Here is a 23,772-nt window from a genome sequence, read left to right as displayed (position 1 = left end):
TATTGTGTTTGTGCTAATACATAAAAATAGTAATTCAGAGGAAGAAAATTAAATCAAATCATAAAAAATGTATGCCAAAGGTCTGCTTGAAACAATACTCCAGATTCTTATATTAAGAATTGTCAAAAATGGCAGCATTAAAAAAACAAAAAAACAACTGGCTCCTTCCCAAGCTCCATGCCTTTTGGATTTCCTTAAAAATTCAATCTACAGTTTCTGAATAATGCAACCATTGTAATTCAAGGATGCTCCCCTGCTGGGGGTGATTAATTTATTTTAACAACACAGAAAAAGTCTGCTGTAGCTCCTCTGGTAACATAAATCTCTGTTACAAAGGATTCTGTTGTCTCCACCCCTCTAATAAAATATCGTGTCAGGGGTTCAGAGCTAAATGGATGGCAATACAACTTTAACAATTCATCTCTGCTTATGTGTCTGAATTAATATCAGGTTTTTGTCCCCTTCAACCTTTAACTAATGTATAACTCTATTCTTACTTTCCTATATAAGTAACAGATCCAATGAAATAGTTTAATTTGCATGCATTCATACATTTTATACTTTAAAAATTAATATCTTGAAATGAATGTCAGATATCTTAAAAAATACCCATAGCCCAACTTTTTAAAACTTACTGTGGGTCTCCTGACAAATGCAACTTTCCTTACAGTACCAGTATCTGGTTCTTACCTGAATTCCAGCTTCCATTAAGATTAGAATACATTTCTGGATGTCCTGGATTGCAAAGTGATCCCACTCCCAAGGGAGAAAAAAACCCAAGTAATAAGTAATCTCAAGCTTTTAATGTTTTAATTTTTTTTATGTGGTACTAGAGAAACTGGTATTTGCTGGTTGCAGAGCTGATGGAATAAGCTTGGCAGGCCCACAGTCTGAGAACAAAATGCCCAGTGAGGACACTTAAATACCTGTTACAGTTTCTATGGACAGAATTGAGTAGCACAACAAAGCCGTTATTAAAATAACAGTGGCTTTCAGAGGTTCATGGATTGTCACAGCAAATTATATTTTCCCAAATCCTAAGAGCATATGTATTGTCTAGCATTGAAGCAGCATGATTCCTTTTGGGAACCATACAGCACTTTAAAAGAAATTGCTGTTAGCTTAGTTATACAATTACATACTCTTGAACTGTTTTAATTTCACATAAATATTAAATACTCCTTTGTTTAAATTAATCGATTTTAAAATATTACATGAAAGGAAATCAAACAAATGTCAAGCTGTTTCTTACAGATTTCTGGTAAACTTGCTGCTCATTTGACATGTTGCATTTGTTGTTTCAACAATGCCCTTATGTGTGAGTGTATTACAGATGCTTTAGGCTAAATTAAACAATGTTCTATAGCTAGGACTGTTTTTGTAGTCCAAATAAAGTAGGTAGTGTGTTTATAACTATCAATTCTTGGGTTATGGAGAATGTCTTCAAATAGAAACAGAAAGAGGTTTATCTTTACAAACAGGTCTCATTCCCTTAAAAGGAAGTTGTTTCTTTTTAATTCTGCTTCTTTGGAGAACTGACTACAAACTGGGAATGGTTATTGTATGACTCATTTGGGAAGAATAGCTACAGTGTAAAAAGTTCAGAAAAGATTTTAATAAAATCAAACCAAATTATCTTCTATTTTGGGCATGATAAGGACAGTTTGAAAAAGCAAAATATGAAGTTTTTCAGAATGCTGTAAGTCAACCTAATACTGTAGTATTTTGAAGGGAAGGGAAAAGGTCAGGAAAGACTAAAACATTCTGCCCTAGTTTCAGTTCTATAGATAAGGCAGAAATCCCCTTTCTTAAGGAAATTTTAATTTACTTGATTCCAGTCTGGTCTAGTCTGGCAGTGAGCTCCTGCATGCACCAGGCAAATCACTGGCTGCCAAAACCAGACATCGAGCTGGGGAACGATCCCCTACTCAGCTATGCATAGATAATGGGACTTTGCTACTGCAGCCCATGTACTTCAGGTACTTGGAAATTCCCCCAGACACCAACACTATCAGTTAAACTGATAAAAATTATAACATTATTCCAATAAAACAATATTAATGCTGCACACAGTAGAGTCTGCAAATGCCATAAGGGAATATTATTGTATTACTCCCTGCATTGCCTTCCCTGCAATGCCACAAAGGATACAATAGTAAAGTTAGGACATAAAAACTTTTGTTAATCTTTATGATTCAGCATTGTTTCCTTACAGCCCTCATCTTAGTTTTTTACAGTTTTATAAACAAAATCATGTCTTCAGCATGCCACTTACAGTTCCGCTTCTCTTAGTGCTGCAGCACTTGAGTATCCTGCCTTTCAGGGGGAGAAACTGGGGTTATGTGTCATAAAGCAAAGTTTTAACAGGATTTGTGATCTGTTCATCTTAGGAACATGCATTGAAAAAGTGCAGGCTTGCTCATGCAGTAGCTGGGTGAGGGATGCTGGCTGTTTAGCAAGTGTTCCATGAAAAACATGGAAAAATTTAATTTTTTTTCCAAGTTCAGCACTAGTTATTTGCATATTGCTAATATAGCATGAGAATTTTAGAAAATTTTTATTTTATTTCTCCTTAGTGTATATACAATATAAAGGAATTTGTCCCTTGTAGTCAAGCCACATTCCCTTAAATTTCAGACTATTATGTGGTTTTTGTTTGAAAGCTAATTTCCAATGTTGTCCATTTATATAAAAGTTTCCCAAAATGGTAGTAGATGTGTTTTATTATTATTTTCTCATGCTTGAAGCACTATGAAACTTTTCCCTGAGTGTTTCTCCTAAGATTAGTTCAACTGAGGCTGAAGTTAATAGAAAGTGACCAAGTGATTTCAACAGGATTTTCATATTTGGAAAGCAAAATCTTGACTGTAATTTGGCAAGACTATTGATGAATCTGGACTCCCATTCCTAGGAATTTTACAGGAAAATGCTGAACATTTCAAATTGCCATGAGGCTAACTGCATTTGAATCTTCTGAATATATCTAGAATGTCCTGTAGTCTTCAAGCCAAGTTAAAAAAAAAAAAAGCTTCAAAACCCTCTTCACCCCACTTCCAACTTGCTCATGTTGGACCATTTGGAAATGTCCTGGCCAAACAAGGTTCACGGATGTGTCACAAGCACTCAGTTCTTTCTGCAAACCCAGAAATAATGACTCTATGCTTTACAGTCTAACAGGTTTTACAGTAGAGCTTAGCCATGCACTGCTGATGCTTTATGAGGTACCTTTGATGATGGGAGATCTACAGGCAAAGCCATAATTTACCACTGCAGTAGATTGTAGATAGACAAATGATAGAATTTATAATATAATAGATTTTTAAAATATACATATTTTATAGATCTCACATTTTTAAAAAAGGCGTGGGTGAAACTGTTGTTGCTGCTGCTGCTGTCCCAAAGTGCTGTTCATTGTGAGGACCTAGAAGGTTGCTATTCGGGAAGGGTCCTGCTGCTGGGAATGGGAGGCCAGCTGGGACAGGAGGCTCATTCTTGACAGTAGTCTGCATAGTGCTCTGCCTGATAATGAGGGGAGTGATATTTCAACTGCAGAAGAGAGTCTGTGCCTCTTTTAAAGGCCTACCCTGGACCTGGTTGCCAGGGAGTTGTGGGAGGGTGAAGGCTGGCAGCAGACAGGGAAATAATTCAGCTGAATTCAATTAAGAGTGCATCAGTAGGACTAAGTGAACTATTAAAATAAACAGTTTCCCTAAATCAGAAAGGGTTATGACCACAGAATTTGAAGCCTTTACAGATTTCTTTATACCATATTGAGCTATTCATGCTTTCTAACATGAGCCACTGCATTGCACAGTTGCAAATGTGCTGAGGATATGATTGTGTTTAGGCTGGCACACGTGGCGGGGACCCACCTTGGCCACTCTGACACTGGTCATTTTTCAGGATCTACAGCAGGCAGAGATACAACAAGGCACTGCTTTCCCCACAGAGATTGAGGAGCTGCTGCCTTGGTTTGTGGATCAAAGTGAACCAGCAGTAACAGCATGAGAGAGCACAACTGTGAGCAAACCCGTCCTTCCCCCTTCTGCTGAGGACTCCTGCTGAACACCTGCAGAGAGGGCAACAGTTCCTCTGGTAGAATGGCTCCAGATTTTCCAAATATCCTGATCAAACCACTGGCCAGGATATAACCCTAATGGAATAGAAACAACCCAACACTTTACTAATGCCTTCAGATATCCTAGATCAATTTTCCTCTAAGTGCTACCTAATTGATTTAATGAGAGTGATTTTCTTAATTTAAAAGGAAGCATCCTGAGTATTTTCAGGACTGTAGATTTAATTTATCTGGCACTGGTATAGGTATTCATCAGCCAGCAAACACCTATTATTTTTTTATAACAGCCATTGCACTTCATACTAAAGCCAGAGATTTAGGAAGAAACTGGGTGTGAGAAAGTGCAGCTTGCAATTGAGACAAGTGGGTTCTTTGAGCAATATAGGAGTGGATTTCCCTACTGCTTAGACTTCCTTGATGGTAGCTTTTGCAGATACTTACGTCTAAGTGAAAAATCAAAGTGAAAAATGTAGTAATACACAACAATAGCTATGAGAAGAGCATATACTGCAAGAGACTGCTAGGTCATATATTCAGGGGAATAATACAATGTTCAGCAGAGACAACAGAAATACTTACAAGTGTTGAATAAAGAAGTACCTTGGCTTTTAGGTGGTATTCTCAAATTATGATTTCCTGCCTAAAAGAAAAAAAGGATAATGAAAATAAACACATGGCAACAATGAGAAATAAAGGAAACAATCTTACAAAAAATAATAGGGCAGGCAGCAACATACATTGTGTATATTAAAAAAAAGACTCCAAAGAAAGTGTAGTGATAGTCCATAAAAATGTTACCTCAAACTGCTCTGGAATTTGCAGCTGAGCTCCTATTTCCTTCAAAGGTTGAAAATGACAAGTTCCTGTAAAGCAGCCTTCTCAAAGTTGCAAAGGCCAATGGTTTAGTTTCTATTTTTCCTACTGCAGAGCAAATGACTGACAGAGGTCAAGCACACAACTTGAAAGTTAAGTCCTTTCCCTGAGTCCCTTTCCTGTGGCTGCCTCCCCTTAGTGTTCCACTTTCTTGGTTTCTGAGTTCTTCTATGCATTAGTTGGCAGCCTCAGCTCATAGCAACACAAATTTACACACAGCACCACCAGAATTCCAACTTTGTGTATTTTGAACGCCTAAATTTAAACCAATCATTATGGAAGAAAACTTAACAGATACTTTTGCTGGAGGAAAATCTCCATGCTCACAATATAAAATAGCTTTTGCCTGTTTTTTTGCACTCAGAAGTAGAAATCTAGATTATTTGAAAGATTTTTTTTTTCTCCAAGTAATACCTTTTTTGGTTATGGACCAGTGGTGCTGACAAATATCCAACTCCTGCCAGGAGCTAAACTACTAAATGTCAATCTAGTCCATTTTTGACAGTACACATGCAAGATACAGCCACAGCTGTAAAACAACATTTTTAGCATGTTCCTTAGAATAGCTAAAATCAAAACTGCAAGAGAAAGCACAGCCAGTTTCAAACCTTGTTGTATAACTGCAATAATTACTTCTGAAAAATCATAGCCTGATGCACAGAACAAGGGTGACAACAGGTTCTATTAATCAAAGTGTACTCTAATGGAGCTAAAGATGGAGTACAAACCAAAAAGTCTGAAATATTACTCAAACTTCCTAGCTTAACTCATTTTAAACTCCTACAATGTGGGTGAGAATTCTGTAATATTTTGTGCTTATTTATTTTGAGGCATTTGGATGCCAGGACCTAGTTTTTAACTTGGGCCCAAGATTGCTCCAGCAAACTCATTTTAGAAACATAAAAGTTTAGTTTTCATATTGATGTGATCAGCAGAACTGATTAATGGCGATGCAACATGCTGAAGGGCTCCATTGGAAGAGCTGGTTGCAGTAATTATTGCAGGAGTTACAAAGAGCTGATGAGGGGCAGGGATGAGTTATGAATCCACACAGAATAGTCCCACATTACAGGCCAGGGCCTAAACTTATGAGTCAGATACAGCTTTTTCTGGAAATAGTTAGGACTTGGGTTTCCAACTACTGCTCTTACCTGCAAATCTGTCTTTATCACATTTGAGTTGTTAAGTGGATCAGTTCTGAACACATTTTGCAGTCAGAGCCTGATCTAAAGTCTCATTGTCCCTCATCCCTCTGTGGGCTCTGACACCCATAGTGTGCTCCTCTGATTTCCTTTTGCACAGAGACATAAGCACACAACTTTCACCCTTGAATTATCCACTTCTAAATTACCTTGGTCTAAGAAGCTGTTTTCAAACACCTTGTATTGCTTAGTCTAACCTAACCTTGGCCCTATTTTCTTCTGCTCTCTCCTTGGTTTTCTGGTCCTTTTCTTCTAAATCCTTCCATATACATCAACTACATAAATTCTAACATCAGCTGGCTGTTAGGGTCATCTTTTTGGTCGTTTCTACCAGGGGAAAGAGCTCCACTATGCTTCCCCCTGTTTAATCGCATATACATGTCTTTCCTGACATTTCCCATTCCTTCATCTGTCAGGTGTTTTAAGGAAGGGAGCTCAACTGGCAAGTTTGAAAGAAACCATTCCAGGTAAAGGTACTGGGAAGCCCTGATGCATGATGAGTACAAAAGTTCAGTCTGGGTTTGTGAGGGTTATCAAACAGGAAAGAACAGTAACTAAAATGTATTAACTGCTTCACTACAAACACTGTGTGCACAAGAATGTGTAAATGATCATGACAGTAATTCCATTTGGTTCACAAGCCTTCAAACATACTCAGTATGAAATTCTTTCTCATTTATGCAGCTGAGCAAATTTACTTCAGCCAGCAGGTGGGGGGGCCTAAGAAAACTGTTTGGACTATAGAACAAGAAGACATCAGTACTGCTGAGAGGGCTTTGAAGACATGCCAAATTTATTTGGGGGTTTTTGTCTTTCAGTAAGGGTAAGGCTCTTGTAGAAAAACCCTACTATTATTTCTACTCCTCACACCAAAAATAGAGCCCAAATGAAAAGAGGATCAGGGACAGTCATGAAAGAACTTTTATGGCCCTATAGATAGGATGTCCCAAAACAGAACAGTATACAGATGAAATATTGAATAGTTTACATGTTATGCATTCAAACAACCATCAGCTAAACATGTCTTTGAAAGTGTTGATATGAAATACAGAAGTCGCTAGTTCCCAGCAAAAATCACCTATAGATGCTTGCAAATAGCAACATCCTGTTACAGGATGCTATTACTATTATGCTTCAGTATTTAACTAGGCTTGGCAGGCAGAAGGAAAAACAAAAATATACTCACGTTCTGGCAGTCTACTGCATGCTGAATTTTAGAACACTGGCGATGCAACCATCTTGTCCTATTTAGGAAATTTTTTTGTCTAGATTTCTTTCTTTGGGTTCAATAACGTAACTGCAAGCTGATCCAAAATGACAATAAGCTTCATCCCAAGTGCAGTATGAGAACACAGATACAAATGCCGCTTCACTGCTTGTCTATAAGGAGGATTGCAAAGGATCTTCTAGGCTCCTAAAGGAAGAAGTCTGTTGCTAGTATCTTTCAGGCAGAATTTGCTAATATTGCTGATTTGCTACATTTGTACACAAAATAGTAAGGTACATAAATTTCAAGACAGCTTATCGAATTCTCACACAACATAAATGTTCTAAGCATGAAGCTTGGAAAGACTGGATTGAATTCAAAGTTTGGGTGAAAAAAAGTAGCAGTTCCTCTTGTGCAGCTAAATTTGGAAAACAAGAGACCCCAGGTGTGCTCTGCAGTGGTTTGTGGGTTTCTTTAAGAACCTTATGCTACTCAGTACAAGTCAGGCCCACACTATCCCATTCCTCAACAGTGGGCATTGGGGTTCCCTTGCTTAATAAGTGGAAACACAGGAAAAGTGTTTGGTATTTTCCTTCTGTTTTCTCTGTCCCCTGCATAATATAAATCTAATTTTTCAATTTAAGATTACTAGAGATTCAAATTCAAATGACCCTAAAAGTGTAACTACCTTTTGGCCACATCTAGACAATTGCTCTGCCTCATCCTTTTATGACAGTCCTTCATCGTTAAATCCTTTGTGTCAAGAGAGGTAACAAGAAATTTCAGGCTTCCAGTTCTCTGTTCAAACTTGCTTCTGAATATCTGAAGGATGCAAAGGGTAAAGCACATTGGAATTTCTTTATGAAGCCCTACTGGTAGCTGTGCTGTTAGATCTCCAGTGGCCACTGTGGGGGAGATGGGGTCCAGTCCCCATGGAGACATCCAACAATCCTCTTTTCTAAGTAATGGGACAAGTAGACTTTGGTGCAGCATCAGACAGAGGGCTGTCATATGTTACTGCAGTCTTATCTTTGAGTTTTTTCTCCTCAGATGAGTTCATATTTTTAATCCTAACATGAATTTGACATGATTTTTGGCCGAAAAACAAGGCTAGCTCTGCACCAGAAAAGCCCAGGATAAATGTGTCAGAACCTATTTTCATCTGCTTAGTTAAGTCTTACAGAACAACATTTAAGCCCTTCTCCCCATCCAGAACTATGCCTTCCTTGAATGCTTTGTTTATTTGTACTCAGGATAGCTAGGCAACAAGGGAACAAGTACCTATGACCTGGTAAAACTGCATTGTATTAAGCTATGTCCAACTCTATTTTAATGTCAAGAGATTAAATCAAATGCAAAACCTAGACCAAAACCATGGAGCTGTGGGTTTCTAATGTTATCTTCATCTCTTTTTTCAAAAAAATTAATACTGCTACCACGCAGCATCACTGACAGAAACAACTGCAGCTTTAACTTCTGATCCAGATCCTGCAGCTTCTTGGGGCACTGAACTCACATTCGATTTTTTACCATCAGCTGAAGATGCAGTTGTGATGAACCTTCATCTCCTCCCTGTTAGAGTGCATAGAAAGCAATGCATCATGACCTCTGAGACACCCAAAACAAGCTCTTGGCAGAGGAAGTGTGTGGTACCTGATGAGCTGTGGCTCTGCAAAGGGCTCTGGCATATGACAGAGCCATGCACAGTGTGAAGCCTGTCAGGCTGAGTGTGAGGTAGGTTTGTCTGCCCCTGTATCCCAGTCAAGATCTGGGAGTACTGGGGAGCGCCATGGAGGGCACAGGAGCCACTTGCACGCGTTCTTTCGGGTGGAACCAGATTGATGAACCCAAGCTCAGGGCTGTGGCTGCAGCCAGCAGAGGCAAGGAGGATGCTGCAGCCAGTTGTGGGAGCAGGGTGAAGTGGATAAAATAAAGAACAAATCTGGCCAATTTATTCAAGTGTGGTTTGGCCTCAAAACTGCTCAGAATCATTACTGTGTAATATATTAGATGTGCCTGAGCAAGTTAAATTTCTCGTTTTCTTGGACAATGAAACAATATTCCTTCTTTTCTGTACTATAAATTACTGTAAAATACAAATTGAGATATTCTGTTGATATGTGGGTTTTCTTTCTGGTTTTGTTTGGTTTGGTTGCTATGCCTGGTTTCTAACAAAGCATAACTTTCAGTGCACATTCATGTCAGCAATGGCCTTATTTGAAACAGCAGTTCTTCTCAAGGTGCCTCGCAGGGTGATGACCCTTAATTCCAGGCATCCCAGCTTTGATTAAAACCACATGAAACAAGTTCATCTTTGTAACCCTGCACTAGTGGATCGCCTGCTTTCCTCAAGCACACAAAAAGCCTGCATTAAGACTACCCTAACACATCTTTACGTTTGTCACATTTTCTTAAACCTTGTCTGTCTCTCACAGTTCGAGCTTTGAACAATTACTACAATCACAGGCATTCCTCCTGAATGAGGAGCAGAGTAATTTTTTATTTTAAATCCAAGAACAAAACCATATTTTCCTATAAGACAAGATTTCCTGTTCTCTCCTTCTACAGAAGTAAATTGCCTATTATCTTCCCTAGGGTTACAAGAAGATGAAATCATGTACTGCAAGTCAGTGGCTATTCCCGTCCCTCCCAAAAGTAGCTGGCTAGAATGGAGAGAAGGAAAAGAAAGGAAAATGGAATGCAAGAACAAAACCACAAAGCTCTTTGGGGAATTGAAAATTTAAAAAAAAAGGTGGGAAAAGGAGGCAACACACGACTGCCACCACCAGTAACTGCAAAATCCTTAAAGAGGAGCTGTGAGGAACTGCTATGGTTTCATTTTAAGACAAGATCAACAAATATGATACAGGACTTTTCAACACAAGCCAAACTATGGCCACATTTACATTATCACAGTGACACAGGGCACCTAAATCCAACAAAGACCACCCTTTCTGAATTTTCTTTCCCTCTGAGCAATCACTACCTTGTCTACTACTGTTTTCTTTTGGTTTAGAGGTCAAAAATCTTGTTGGTTAGGTCCCTGTCTTTCTCTCTCAGGCTTTCACAGAGGGTTTATGACAAATTGGTATGATCTTTCATGATCATAGTTTTGTGATTACCATTTGAATACCCACACCCTTTTCTTTCCTTCTAAAGCATCTGCTCTGATCATACAAACCTTGTGTCAATTCAAGTTTTTAAAGCTGCACTGGAGATGCTTCAATCCAATCAGACACTTGTGGAAATTCATTAATAATGACAGCTTTACTGCTCCTATCCACATGTACATCTTTTTACCCATCTTTCCTCTTCCTGGGGGAAAAAAGGTTCTGCCTAGCACTTTAACAGATAGATAAATGAAGCATTTCTTAAGTGTCAGCAGATTCCCATAATAGATTCATCTTAGATCCATCATAACTGTTTAACATGTTCAAGAGGAACCCAGAGTGGGTATAAAAGATATGAACTACTGTGTGTGTGATCCTCTAATAGAATAGTATCTAATTTCTAAAATTTAGTTGCCATTTCTGGCTTCTGGTTAGCAAACTAATGCAGATTGGGGTTTTTTTGAGAGCACCATACAGTGTCATGTGCTTTTGAGACTTTCACAGTGTATCCATTGCAGTAAGAGGCCATTTCTAAACCAGTGTAGACTAATTACAGCACATAGAATAAAATCTCGTGCTCTGAATATATTAAGCACGGCCACAGAAATTATCTTGAGCACCTGCTTGCAAAAGTTGTAAAACTTCTCCTTAATAATGAAATGCAGACAGAAGATTTAATAGATAAAACATCAAACCAGAAACTTTCTGATTTACCTTCTGTCCCTAGTTGTGTTGATGTTTTCTCAAGGTTGTGAAGTACTAATTATCCCCAAGGCTAAAACCAAATTCCTCATATAATAAATCCTTAGCATAAAGCAGCCACTACAGTTACAATACTTTGAGAAAAATCAGTTGATCCTCTAATAGTTCAAATTCTGGCTGCAGAAATACTTCTGTTCATTGAATTATGAGACAGGAACTCTTTATGAGCCCCAGAAAGTAATTCAGCCTTACTAATTTTACATCAGAGCTTGTGATCTTGCCTAAACATTACATTCCAAATCAAAAAATATTTAAAAAGAACCTTAAAACCAGAAAAGTAATTGAATACTGTTTTTTAAATTGTGGTTTCACTTTCTGTAGGAAGGAAATGTTCCTGTGGGGATCACCTGAAGGAATGCCAAATAGCCATAACAGATTCCAGCACTGCATTTCATAGAATAGTGCAAACCTTTTCACAAATAAGCAAGCTCAGAGGAGCTTAGCTCAGTTTCAAATAAACATGAAATTGCTTTGTTGTTTCTTCAGTTTTCATGTGGAACTAAGTGAAACAGAAAAATTTTAACAGAATTTTGCAAGGAGATTTGTATTAGTTCATTTAAATTCAATTACCAAGCATATAAGCTCTTTACATGGACATACCCAGATAAAAAAAAAAAAAAAGTTTTCACAGCCATGCTTGTGACCTTGAAATGTGAAGCTATAAAAACCACATACTTCAGAGTTCATAATTAAATGAAGCACAAGTGTCACCTCTACCTCCCTCTTTTAGACATCTGTAAAAAATAAAGCTAATTTATCACAATATTTGATTTCTTAAACATTAGGGTCAGTTATGTTTCTGGAACAAGCATCTTTGCACAAGCTATATGTAAAGCAATTGTACAATGTACAAACAACAATATACGTGCTTATAATCTGGAGATATAAATAAGCAACCAACAAAACATGGAGAATTATGCTGTGTTCATGTAATGAGAGACAAGGTTTCTCAAAAATCTTGGAAGATGTGTTTTTCAGATCTTTTGGGACTGAACCTATAACTCATAAACACTGATTCCTATCTACTCTCTCAGCCAGAAGTGGCACATGATGTGCACTAACAATAGCCATAACCCACCAGAGTGCTCAAGCACATAATTTGTATAAATATACATCACTAATTTATACAACAGCTATCTGCTTAGGCTCACAATAATGCTGATACAGCTGGCTGAACCACAGCACTCAGAACTGTTACACAGTTACAGTCCTGCAATGAAACATAAAATAGAGGCAACAGGAGTAAAAATTTCTTTATAAGGATTCTGTTGGCACAAAACCGGAGGTTTTCACAAGCCTATATGAGACTCTACAAATTAATGCTGGTATTTATATATTTGGTATATATTTGCTATACTGGTCCCAAAAAAAATCCTCTCAGCATCTAAAACACATGGATCTTGTTTTTTCCTTTTGCAAGAGAATCACAACTTGAGTTGTATCTTTAACCTGCTAAAGTGATTTGAAGTGTCAAACCTCTGTCTGTACTAAAGAATGGGACAGAATAGAAAGCACACAGCAGCCTCACAGAGGCCATTGGGAAAATGTCCTAGTGACAACAACAATGGAAAATGTAGATTTCTGCAGCTAAAACCTGGAGCTAGACAGGTGCAGATGTTTTGTTTCCACTGCCATGAGTTTAGGTACCCATTCATAGCGTTTAGAAATGGAAATGTGGAAAAATAGTTATGCCAGTAAATTTTTTTGTGTAGACATAGTGCAAACTGAATAAATCAACTGCCTGGAGACCCTGTGCTCAGAGACCTGGCACTCATCTTCTCCTACCTTCTACAACACATGTAGACATGATTGTTTTCTTTTTTTTTTTTTTTTTTTTTTTTGTTTCTAGGAAACATAAGTTTAATAATTAAAAAAAAAAGATATCACATTGAATACACAAAGAGATGACAAGATATCTTGGGAATTAATGTCTCCACATAAAAAATAAACATTGAAAAAGAGGAGAACAGAGCTGAGTAAAGGAATTGTTAGCAGCAGGAGACCATAGTGTGTAGGTAAAAATATATAATGATAAAATGTAAGAGTTAATAACCTTAGTCTTGCACAGAGAAAAAAAATGAGATAAAAAGCCTGAGCCTTGTTAAACTTTAGAAGTAGATGTAAAGCACTAAAAATTATTGCTCTCATACATGTATCACTTTCTACAGAGTTCAGGCAGTGCCTTTACATCAAAGAGAGCTGGAATTAAGCCTCTGGTGTCTGGCTGAGCCTGAGTTCCCTGTGGATTTACACAAGTGCTACAGCCCAGAGCTGGGCTGGCATGGTCTGGTTGCCAGTCACCAGCTTATCTTTTAGGGTAGCAATGATGGAAACTCAAGGGCTGGGCTTGAGCAGAAGCTCAGCAGTCCCTTGCACACACGAGCTGAAAAGCAGTGCTGAGGATATAAATCCACACAATTCTTCCAGAGGACCTTGCACCACTGATATTTCCAATGCTGAGCAGCAGAAGGCAGAGTTACAGAGGAAAATACACACAGCAATGCAGCAATGCTAACTGCAGTTGGTTTAGCATAGAAAATTGTCAGGATTGATGCTAAAACAAAAGTTTGGAAAGAAGAGTTTATGGTCTGCAAATGGAATGTGAAACTTCTGTACAAGGCGTGGATTCTGTTCCAGCTGTAGCCATTGCAAGCTCTCCCCCATACTGTATGTCTATTCATATCTGACTTATCTGGAGAGAAAAAAAGATTAAAGGAAAAAAAATCCCCCCAAACCACTAGTGAGCTAAAGAGGACTTCTGTACAAAATTACTTTAAAGTTTTCCAACTTGCTTCACTCTTTAACACGATTTATGGATTCCCCTGCTATTTAGCTTCAGTACATCACAAGGAACCAGGCTTCCAAACTAACTAGATCCCATTTTTTTTGTGACATATTTAGGCAACAGTTTCCTGAGGATCTTCTTTCCTTGTTCGATTTCCCTGGTCCACATACTACTGAGATGCACTCAATTGTCTTACTGAAAGAACACATTTCTTTTAACAGTTTTCACAATACTTTCATATTTTTGTGGAGAATATTAAGGATAGTAAACAGTAACTCCAATTCTCTCACAGCAGATTATGAGCAATTTAGATTGGAATTAGTATATATTTTTCTAGCCAGCTTTGGAAGAATCAGCACTGAGTCAGGTCCAATTACAAGCAGATTTGTTGGAAGCATTTTCCTTTCAGCAACAGCATTAGTCATCTGAAAATGTGTGTGAGTGTCCATGACCCAATATTTTTCTATACTTCATAAAGGAACTCTCCCTGATAGCTTTAAGCTGCAAAAAGCAGGCAAATATGTCAATAAATATCTTTATCATCAGGGTAAATCAGCTATTTGAGACCAGGGAGATCCCAGTGTGTTCCCTGATAAGGGAATTATATAGGATGGGCAGCACTGCTAAGACCATCCACTGTAATTATAGACCATTAAAGTATGTGTTCAATATTTATATCTGCTTACCTTAAGAACACATCACGAAAGAAGGTATTTGAGGGCAAGATATGGTCTGAGGAAAAAATAACTGACTTTGCCGTTAAATAAAAACAGCAACCTAACCTGTTTAAAACAGTCGATACAGGGTCACATAAAATGTGACAGCCACATTCTGTGGAACAAGGGATAACTGTAAAAATGATCTCTTAAGTCTGCTTTATTTTGAGAGTTCAGGATATGAGAAAATTCATATTAATAACATCCTTTGTTAAAAAAAAAAAGATACGGACCATGAGGCACATGGGATTGCCGTGACTCTAAGTTTATATTTTAGGATAGTGCTCTCCAAAGACTCTTTGAACACTTCCTTGCTTGGCTTTTGTACAGTAAGTATGCTGTGAAATTTCAGGCTGACCTTTAGGTTTTGGAAATCCCTAAATCTGTGCTTGCAGAACAAGTCTGCACAATTCAGCTAAATAGAAGAAGGAAAAATAGTGAGGAATGGTTTGTTATGAGATAGACTAATTTCTTTTAAACAAAGGAGAAACTGCTGATTCAATAAAATAGAGCTAGAGATGTGTTAAGTGGAAAGTAGGAGAAATGTTTGATCTGGCAAGTAAAATTTAAGTAAGGGGACATTTTTCTACAGCTGGTTGACAATGGTTGTCATTACACAGAGGATAAGTGGAAAGATATTGCTTTTGCCTTGCCTTTTCTTGGGCCTGCAATGCATACATTGCCTGAAGAACCAATGCTTTTTCCAGATGCATGTCAAATCCAGCATATTATCCTTTATGAGGGAATCGAATAAGCCATATCATTTACTTGTTGGGTGCAATCTACCTGTAGGGGAGCACATAACATGCAAGGAAACTGTAGGATCACCACCATCATCATGGTTGCCGAGCTCCTGCTGGAACTGCCCTTGCAACTCGTCTCCCTTAGGCTCTACTGTGAGATAGAAAGGGGGAGCACAAAGGTTAATGTCCTTTGATCATCTCCTTATCTGCAGGGAGATGTGTACCAATGCCCTAATCAATATTCATATCATCTAATTTGCTTTTCAGGGGAAAAAAAAAATCAAACCACAGCTAAAAATTGTTTCATTAAGAATGAGCAACCTCAATCCTCTTTTGAGTTCTCACAAGCCTACTTAAAATACTACTAAAATTAGAATTTTTTCCTTTTTAATTCATTACAACCCAAATAGCTTAGGTGAGACAATGCCAGTGGTTTCCAGACCCACTTTTCCCAGTAGATTGCTTTAAGGGACTTTTACACTGGGAAATAAAACTAATGTCTTGTTTGTTCTCATATCTGACTGGGGACAGCAGAGTTCGAAAAAGAAATACATGAGTTATTTGTTTATGCTAAGATAAAGTCCTGATGTAAGATGTCATCTCATTTATGGTTTCTCCCATAAATTTAGTACACTCAAAACCAGATGCTTCTTATTCAGAGTGATTAATTGTAAGAAAACTTCCTAATATCTGGGTTTAAGGTTTCTCAGTTCATTTTATTGAGAGAGAAATGAAGTGCAGGGAACAAATATACTTTTAACAAATTAACAAATTTTTAACAAATATTGTTCCAGAAAAAAAATGGAATATTTTTTCACTTCACAACCTGCAGTACTCTCAGCTCTTCTAAGTACAATAGGGTAGTCAAAACTAGTTTGAACTTCTCATATTTCCTATTGGCATTACTGAAATAATTTATAATTGAAAATCATTAGTGCTTTGAATGGAAAAGTTGAGTTACAGAAAAATGAGAAGCAGGGGTGTAGAAAAGAGAAGTCTGAGGGCCTTGAAAGTAAGAAGAATAGTGAGCTCCAGTGCCTTGTGTGTGTCTAAGTTCAGGTTAGTTGATGATTTCCTTATCTTCCTCAGCATCAGAATTAGAGCAAATGAACCATATGAGGGTTGTGCAATCCATACAGCACAGCATGCTTCCAGGTATTCGCTCTTTTTGTAATGTACCAAAAAGCAAGGAATAATTCAGGATAATCATCAAGCAGGAGGATTCTCTGATAAAAAACAGGGGTCTTCTGTAGGTGATCTCACTGAATGCAAAGCTACTGTAATGCCCAGAGGCAGAGAAGAAATTGCTTAGAAAGGAAATAAAAAAGTAAAAACCAAACCACTGTCAGAATTGGACAGGAACCAGAACTTCCATTCCGCTGTTCTTTTTTAGATGTATCTTCAAGTATAAGAAGTTTCATTTTTTATTAATCATGTTTGGAACTGCTGCAGTCTCTGTAAATGACAACTGACATAAATAAGCCAACTTCCTCTAAGCAAGCTAGTAATCAAAAAAATCCCTTGATTTCTGCTTTATTAAAGAGATTTTGAGAAAAAAATACTAATAACAAATATCCAGCTGGACTACAAGCACTGGACTACTGGTGCCTTATAAGAACGTATGTTGCACATTGCAAACTTTTGTTGATATAGACTATGCTTCTAAATACATAGATACTTTCCCTTAAGGAAAATCTGGAGAACAGATCTGGATGAAGCATAAATCTCTACATTAGTCCTAAATAACTGTAGGGAAAGATTTTATCATTTCATGGTCCACACATATCTGTGCATGCTTGAGGGGTGGTATATAACATTGCCATATTTATTACTCAGAGCTGAAGCTATAGTTTATACATATCCAATGACTCTCTACAAGTTACTAGTCTTTGAGAAAATCTCCTGCCATTTTGTTACTTGATAATCTGAATAGGGAGCCAGCACAGCTGTTGTGACACAGTGCCCAGAGCAAGTGTAGATGCAGCAATTGATTGAGAGGATAGGCAGCAGTGCTAAATCAAACAGTTAATTTCCTTGCATTACTCATGCCAGGAATTGTTTGGGTTTCCTATGTCTCACTGCATACATACAGTAAAAAGAAGAGACTTCCAGAAGTTTTTTGTGTGTGTGGCTGTTCTCTCATCAATGTTTCTGTCCTGAGCTGCTCTTTTTCAGTTGTAGGGCCTCTTCAATACAGATGACTCATAATGAAGTGTTCTCCAAATGCAAGGTGAACAAGCATCTGCAGGAGGTTAGGGTGACGTCAAAGCCATTCCAGATTCTCCATATTCGATATGAACTTCAGTCAGGAGAGAAATGAAGCATTTGTTAATTGAGTCATCCAGACACTTAACTCAGCCATACTTTGGGAGGTAGTTACACCCCCAATAGCAAAAGTGATCTGCAATCTGTTTTGCCAGATGAGTCCAGATGCCTGATAAAGGCACTGGGACTTATAGGAGTCTTATTTTCCATAGCCAGACCTTGTTAGAGTCACCAACAAGTGGAGTAACATCTTCAAGATGATTGCAGAATCCTCTCTGGCACAGACTGTAGCTTCCTACACCGACCCCAGAAGAATGAGAGAGATCATATAATACACCCTCCTGTGGCTGCTGCCCTCTTGAGTGAAGTCAGGCTGGGCCTTATGGAATCTCAATTCTGTGCTAAGTTATTCCAGAAAGGAATGCATTTCTCTTCTCTTACGCTATTTCTTTTCAGACGCAGAGGTAAAATGGCTCTATGTTTTCAAGTATTCATGTTGCAGGCACTCTTCCTATCAAAAATATGGCTGAGATGAACCAAGGCTGTTTGGGGCACCATTTAAGACATGTTTGCATGGGCCTTTTCAGTTCTGTGGCAACTGCACATTCAGTCAGGTCCTGTAGACCAGGCTCCTGGCTGGTTTTCCCCATTTCCAATAAGATTATTTAGGTGGTTGCTAGCATTGAGCAGAGATGTGTGGGGCTGCTTGAGCCTTGAGGGGTTGTTGCTCCACTGATTGGAGCTGAAACACCTCATATCTACCAACCCCACTGATGACCACTTGCAATGGGGCTTTGTCAAAATCTCAGTCACCAAAAATCAGCACTTGTAGCCAGAGTAAAACTTCACTCAAGACTATTGAAACCAGCTCCTAGCCCAGAGGATTAAACCAGCATAGGCAATTCCTGACAGAAATTTGCTTAAACTCTCCTAAAATCCTCCAGTGAAGGAATTTCCGGGACTCCTAACTTAGCAAAATCCTTCACTGTCCTCAAAGATACTGTCCAAAAAAATACTGAATATATGCGCTTACATTTTCTTCACTGCAAAGTTGATTTCTTGCTGTTTTAAGCCTACAAACAAGAACCAAAAATTTTCCTGCCTTCTTTATAATAGTTGTCTGCTGTGAAGAGGTTAAGTCCTTCCTCCCATCTCTATACTTGTTTTTGTGGTTTTTTTTTTTCCAAAAGAGAAAGACTGAATACAGTAAATTCCTCCCCAGCTTCCTCATAGGTCATGCTTTCTAACTCTTTGAGCATAGTTACTGATCTACTTTGGACCCTTTCCAAATTGCCCACATCTTTCTAGACTCAACAGGGTACTCACAGCACCAAGTAATGATGAATAATTACCTCCCATGTTCTGCAGATTGAGCTATCCTATTAAAATAGCCCAGGATCACATTTCCCTCCTTTCCTAAGGAAAGAATCTAACAGACAACATAAATCCTACCACCTACCTCCTGCCCCAGGCTTCCCTTATTCAGCTTTAGAGTCACACTAAACACCTTCCAGAACCTCTGCGGCTGAACTGATGTCCACAGGACACTTCTTCATTTATAAATTCCATTTTCCAAGTGAAACAGTTTGTATTACTCTAATGAATTATAAAAATCCACTTTTTGTCTTGCCAGATCATTTTGAATGTGGCTCTTTTACAATGCCAACAATCATACCTTGTGGGCTCTCATTAGTCAATTATATGTGTATACATTAGTCAGTTATATGTGTATATGTGTTTCAGTGAGGGACTAATGAAAAGGAGTAATAAAAGAGCATCCTTTACATAAGTCTATAACACTGCTTGGATGTAGAATGTTACTCAAAAAAAACCCAAAACCCAAACAACATTTTCCAAAGGATCGAACCCAGTGAAGTCAGACAATAATGATAAATGCCTTCAAAGGCTTATAAGGCAACTCCTTCCCTGGTGTCTCAGAGTACAACATTAGTAGTTTTCCAATCAAAGATAGAATCTTCTGGCAATAAAGTGTGGTGTAAGGAAATAACAGAAACTCACAGGAGATCTGCCATTAATGATAACAGCCAATTTTCAATCCTGTGGGGAGACTTCCCTGCATAGAGAGACTTGGTGAAAAGCCTCATGTTCTCACATCAAACATGTGAGAAGACAGAGAAGCTCAAGAAATGCTCTATCACAATGGTCTTAGTGAGGATAAAAAAAAAAAAGATAAAATGTCCCTATCTCAGCTAGATCAAACTTATGATTCTTACTGTTAATCTGAAGAGATTGTAAAAATAGATTAAGAAATGTGAAAATGGTACTGAAGTGTTTGCAATACTTTGAATGTGCAATATGAATATGAAATGATGTCTTTTAATAAAGCTGCTCAAATATTTCATATCAAATCACTCCTCTTTGCAAAACTGAGTTTTAAAGTCATTAGCTTTGGGGAGCAAAGAGCTTTAATGAGGGAAAGTCCTAAGCTTTCTGGGTTTTTTATTGATTGTGTTTTGGTGGTTTGTGTTTTTTTAAACATCCTTGGCCTATCTGAACAGATCTTAGTGTTCATATTTCACTTCTGTCAAAAAATATTCAGACAGGGAAAATTACAAAAAAGCCACCCACTACTGTAGCTGCAGCTAATATTGTTTGTGGTTGTAGTACTCCTTTCCCTGAGTCCTAATTTTGACTTTATCTCCTTTTCTTTTTCCCATGTCCTTGTTTCTCTGCTCCATTTTACCGTATATCAAGACAACAACATATGCAGCTTAGCAAACAGTGCTCTGGCCTGCAAGTTACACTAACTTACAAAGTTTATTGAATTGTGCCTGTATTAGGTCTAGGAAGTAAAAAAAAAAACAAAAAAACAAAACAAACAAACAAACAAACAAACAAAAACCAACAAACAAAAACATCAAACAAAACAGAAATTAACAAAACCAAAACAAAAAACCCAAAACAAACCAACAACACATCACGGTAACTATGCATTTGATTTATTGTAATTTACTCTGGGAATGCCTTACAGTGGCTTCTGATAGGGAATGGTTAGGAAGTGGGATTGTACGAAAAGGGAACGAGAATTCTTCTAGGAGCAGACTTTTTCATTTTCCTTACGCGGGGATTTACTGCCCTCTGGAGTTTGAGACAAGCACAGAGCAGCCGGGGACCACGTTAACTTCAGTTGTAACACCAGGTGACTTGGGAAACCTTTAATCAGAAAATAGCAGTCTCACCTGACAAGCACAATTAAACTTTGCACTGGTAGCAAAGCTTTCCACTAAAATAAGACCCAATTATCGTGAAGGTCCTTGTTATTATCTCATCAAAGTAAAGCTACATTATATTGCATTGTACAAAGAGCACAGCATGTGTGTGTGCATATTAGCAACAGAAGCAAAAAAAAAAAAAAAAATCAGTAATTATCAAAACAGACCAAATTCCACTATGCTACTTTTAATAAATAATCTGGCTATTTCAAAGAGAAATTTGGGCCCTCTGGTGGTGATCAACATTCATATGAATCCAGAACTTTCTAAAGCTAGAGACAGCAGTTAAATTCATCAAAGTATGGTTTTAATAGGGTCAGTTATGGTTTTATATGCACGCTTTATGATAATTCCATAAATTTTTTATAATATCTTTTCTGTATCACAAGAAAGCAAGGATAGTGGGGTAAAAGGCAAAAAATATCCCATTCTACATTTGTCTGGTGTTCTTTACATGTGATGTTTAAATATTCAGATCTAATGACAAGCATTTACGGTCATGTACAATCAGACAATTAGAATTTCCCCTCAATCTCATTTCTTTTACCCAGTTTGTTTACTTCTTTCTTGGGTGCTCAGAACAAATATCACAGCAAATATGTTTCAAAACAGCTACACAGAATGACTCCAGGAGTAGTAAGATGTTTACAAATATTTTGGAAATTGGTGGCTTCTCAAATAAATCTTTATCCTTAATTAAATTCAGGCTCATACTAACACAAGCACAGTGCAGCTGGTTTTTGTAACATTGTGCATTTTGTGCTGCTGAGTTAACCTTCAGCTAATAAGAGGAGGCCTGAGGAAATAATTGTACAATCATGACTTAGACTGATGGTGTTTGTTTACAACACAATGGTGTTGCTTAATCCTATTTGTCTCCTACAGCAGCATGTCAGTAAGAAAATGCTTCTTCTTTTGTGTTAAAGAAGTGCTTGTGCTTACTACATCATTTAGATACTTTTTAATATGCAGAATACATTACTGTCTCATATGACTGGAGATTACTGAGCCCAGAAAACAGAAGTGTGCTTTTCTAGATGGGCATGAGAGATAGACATTGGAACAAAGCTTAAGAAAAAATTGCAGATCGAGTTTATACTGGCTCCAAAATCTTCAAGTTAGTATTTTTAAAAGTTTGCAACTGAAATATAACTATAAACCAATTTAAATGATAAAATATGTATCCTTGTACTAACCATTTCAGATGATCAATCGATGATTACTAAGATTTCAGGCGTGATGTTGTGTCTCCCTGGTTTTCAGGACTTTCAAGCTTTTTCTTTGACATATCCAGCCAATGTAGTGGGAAAAGCTCAGGTGATGCAGGATTATATACCTTGCTGTAATCAAACACAAAAAAGATCTTGCCTCAGTTAGTACTTCTTTTTCTCAGGTCCAAAAGGACCTTATAGTCCATTATTATCATATTGGAATATGCATTTGTATATTAACATATTTGTATTTACATTTTACAAATGGAAACTCTATGTAATACATTTATGTCATTTTGGAAAAGGTAGTGTTAATCAAATGGAAGCTTTTAGTTATTTAGGAATTATCAGTTCTGATCTCCCTATGGACAGTAGCTAACAAAACCAAACCAAATTCAAGTGAAGAACAGTATCTTACAAGTGAAGCATGAAAATTTCAGTGGAAACCACACTGAAGAAATTGAGACTACATTAAGACAAATGACTGACCAGATGTACAACATTTTAAGAAATGGCTTATCAATATCAGAAAATCTCTACGTCTATTATTAGAAGTGAGAAGGAAAAGGTTAATTGCCATCTGAATGCACAGCAAGCAAAAGTCAGAATTAATTACCAAACCTTCAGCCAGTTGCTTGTTCGGGAAACAGTGTGGGGATTTGTTTAATCCCAGAAGGAAACTGTCCAGGAACTGTGGAAAGACAGCCCGGGATTCCTGCCCGGAGACAGCTGCCAAGGGGATCGAGTGAGGAATGCGGCTTTTACGGCAGGGTTCGCCGGCACGGCGGGCACACGGGGGGAAGGAGGAGGGGACGGCCATGGAGACATTTCTGGGGGGCCTCCTCAGGGGAGGGACAGAGGCACCTCAGAGGGAAGAGACACTTCCGACTCCTGTACGGGTGAGGGGCTGCTTTGTGTGGACCCCCTCCTAGACAACGCCTAACTCCTTTAGCAGAACGGTATAGCAGAGTTATGGCCACGTGCCTCAGGTTTTTCAGGAATGACGCCTCGCAATTCCTGCAATTCCCTGACGACGGGTTGGCCCTCAGCGCTGGCCGTCAGGGGGCAGTGCGAGACCACGAAAGGCGCGGGAAGCGGGGCTCGCTCCGCCCCGCCCCTCCCCTCCCCTCAGTTCGGTCCCTCAGGTGCAGCCCCCAAACTCCGGCGCAACAAGGCCCAGCTGAGCCGGCCAGCTGATCCTATACTAGCACCGGTGTCAGTAATTAAAGCTGATTTCACCAATAACTCTGCAAAGGTACCTTTGGGCCCCGAGATACTTGAACTGCTTCTCATACTGTTAATAACAAGCCAGGATCAGTATGTGGTGTGTTTCTAAATGCTCATAATTTTATTTCTCCAGAATAATAATAAAAAAAAAAGTCAAAGTAGACCTGTAATTTCTCCTGCTATTCCTGGCTCAGTGCACTGAATGTATGAAAGAATGTCCCTCGTTCAAGCTGTTCAGCCATTGCTGCCTATGCTCCAGCTTTGCCACCACTTAGTCTGCCCTGTATTACTTTGCACAACCCGAGACCACTGTCTTTCCTTATGTTACAGGAATGCACACATTATTTCCAGCTCCTGTTT

At 38.3% G+C, this 23,772-nt stretch overlaps 1 protein-coding gene and 1 long non-coding RNA gene across 3 annotated transcripts in view; one reads left to right on the top strand and one right to left on the bottom strand.

The window, feature by feature from the left end:
- SYNPO2 (synaptopodin 2) overlaps positions 1 to 23,772 on the top strand; it is a 74,931-nt gene that overhangs the window by 14,067 nt on the left and 37,092 nt on the right. The gene's annotated exons all lie outside the window — the stretch shown is intronic.
- Positions 20,680 to 23,300, bottom strand: LOC128806389 (uncharacterized). Its single transcript, XR_008436798.1, has 3 exons — positions 23,166 to 23,300; positions 22,171 to 22,310; positions 20,680 to 20,915 (listed from the first exon to the last, which is right to left on the bottom strand). It is a non-coding gene; the product is annotated as an uncharacterized LOC128806389 (long non-coding RNA).

This window comes from Vidua macroura, chromosome 4 (genome assembly GCF_024509145.1).
Source record: "Vidua macroura isolate BioBank_ID:100142 chromosome 4, ASM2450914v1, whole genome shotgun sequence".
Classification (NCBI taxonomy): domain Eukaryota; kingdom Metazoa; phylum Chordata; class Aves; order Passeriformes; family Viduidae; genus Vidua; species Vidua macroura.
Note: the sequence above shows the minus strand (reverse complement) of the source record. Positions and strands in the feature narration are given on the sequence as shown.